General features: G+C 36.7%; 1 protein-coding gene across 2 annotated transcripts in view; it reads right to left on the bottom strand.

The window, feature by feature from the left end:
• LOC144968521 (rab GTPase-binding effector protein 1-like) overlaps positions 1-1,608 on the bottom strand; it is a 38,784-nt gene extending 37,176 nt beyond the window's left edge. The window contains exon 1 of one of the 2 annotated variants that reach the window (XM_078906977.1): positions 1,493-1,608. The gene's annotated coding sequence lies outside the window, so the exon portion shown is untranslated. The remainder of the gene's footprint in view (positions 1-1,492) is intronic. The other variant, XM_078906978.1, reaches the window with a different exon arrangement.
• Positions 1,609-2,279: the final 671 nt, after the last annotated feature.

The raw sequence follows: 2,279 nt of genomic DNA, 5'->3' as shown, positions 1-2,279 counted from the left end.
CGGACGTAATCATTAATAGAATGTTGTGTGGTTTTGACCGTGAAGAAAACCTTAAGAAGTCACATTTATATCATTTTAGAGAGATCGTTTTGAATAATTTTGAGTTAAACGAGCGAGCAGCAACTTGTTTTCATGAACGGCCGATCAGCGCTTGTTTACTATAGTAACGCGATTCCCAGCCAACAGCAAAATGGCGGATATTTTTCTCATCGAGGCCGCTGGTTGGTTAGCCAATAAGAGCACCGTACGGTTTCCATTGGGTAAATTCCTTGGCTCGGGGTTAAGTTGTCTTTTAGGGCGTGCATCAATAGATTTTTATGCAATTCAGTATAGCTGTCCTTGACCATACTTCATATTTATCGACTTTAGCCGACGTGTACTTATTTGCAGGTCTGGTAACGCAAAGTGTTATGGTCTCATTGTAATGGAAATACTCTCCAACCAACGCAAAATGTTATCCATTACAATGTTAAAGCAGGCCCATAATTGCTTTTGGTAATCAAACCTGCAAATGTGTGCACCTTGAATTTAGCAGTATGAAAACTAGGCTTTACTTTTTAACTTTGTTCATCCAGTGCCGGAGTAGATTTTTAAAAGGAGTGAAACAAGTTTTACTAAATTGGCTACAATTAATTAACAAAATGTCTGACTGTGTATTATGATAGGCACTGTAATAATGAGAAAAGAGGGAGAGGGAGAGGGAGAGAGAGAGAGAGAGAGAGAGAGAGAGAGAGAGAGAGAGAGAGAGAGAGAGAGAGAGAGAGAGAGAGAGACGGGGGGGGGGGGGGGAGAAGGGGGGGGGAGTTCTATTGAAATTAAGTCCAGGCTTCTCATGACATTTTTCTTTTCATTATTATCAAAGTACCGTTGATTTTTCACCCCCTTTCAAATCATTTAATATTATAATTAATTTTGGTCTGCCTCTACTGACTACCGTGACTAATGGGATAACTGTAGTATTTTATTACATAACAAACGGTCACTTACCTTGATTTTCAATTGAAAATAAAAATAAACTAACACCATCGAACTCATGAATACCCAAATATTCCAGTATATTCGTTTCCTTTTGAAGTCAACTCGTTTCCATGTCTATTACTTAAAAAGAATTAATTGAAAATAGATAAAATCTGATCAGTTACGTTGATGTGGTTAGAGACTATTTACCTGCCAGCGTTTGTTAACGTCTCTTAAAGTTAAATAAACCGATTCATCTAAGACAAATGAAAATGAAAAATTTTACCTCGATGTTTTGAAACAGTACATTTTAAAAATGAACACAACTATCTATTTGCAAAATGGGGGAAAAAAAGTTGCTCCTTCTTTTAGAACTTGACTTACCAGACACTCTCTGACGAGAATATGCTATTGTCTCAGTGAAAAAAAAAAAAAAAGAAAAACAAAGCAAAACAAAAATAAAAACTTATCTAGTTTTCAAAAAAGAAAATAAAAAAGAAAAAAAAAACAAACAAACAAAAAAATAAAAACAAACCGCTTAGCTTTTCGTCATCGTAACCTTCAGCTGTAAATAAAAGGGGGCGTGGCAGCCCGAGAGAACATTAACGTATCTAGTATGAAATATAAATGTGTCGGTCTATCAACAGTAAGGAGTGACGATAAGGTTAAGAACTGTAATACTTGTTCATCTCATAGTGTGTATAATTGTGTACTCTGTATTTATCAATGTAGATGCAAGGTTACCATACACTCTTTACTCTTTCATATCGTTAATTTATGCCGTCTGTGGCAAAGCTTGTAGTATGACAGTTCATACATTACGGAACGCCCGCAAATCACCCTTTTTAACAATATCCATCACAGCTTAAAACCTAGTTTTCATTAACACATGAGTCGACTGTGATAATATGTAATTTGAATTGCTTCAATCATGATACTTACAAAACCGGGACTAGAGTAGAACGGTTATTTTTACATACCTGGTAATTGTCCCCTCGCAATGCAACTAGACACACTATGAGACAAAGGTGGCTACCATTTCAGCTACAGAGGTCTCATCCAGACGTTGTTGTTGCTGGAGAATGCTCATCGATCTACTGTTTTTGGGTTTATCGTGATTGTGTAATATCCTCTGTCATATCTGTAATTATTATAGTGTAGCAGTAGTTGTATTAGCCTTGGGTAATGGCAGCGGCAACAGCAGCAGCAGCAGTAGTAGTAGTAGTAGTAGTAGTAGCAGTAGTAGTAGCAGTAGTAGTAGCAGAAGTAGTAGAAGTAGCAGCAGCAATAGTAGAAGTAGTAGTAGTAGTAGTAGTAGTAGT

Source organism: Berghia stephanieae, chromosome 3 (genome assembly GCF_034508935.2).
Source record: "Berghia stephanieae isolate SIO BIC M18660-M18661 chromosome 3, UCSD_Bste_1.3, whole genome shotgun sequence".
NCBI lineage: Eukaryota > Metazoa > Mollusca > Gastropoda > Nudibranchia > Aeolidiidae > Berghia > Berghia stephanieae.
The sequence above is the reverse complement of the archived record's forward strand: the minus strand, read 5'-3'. Positions and strand labels throughout refer to the sequence as shown.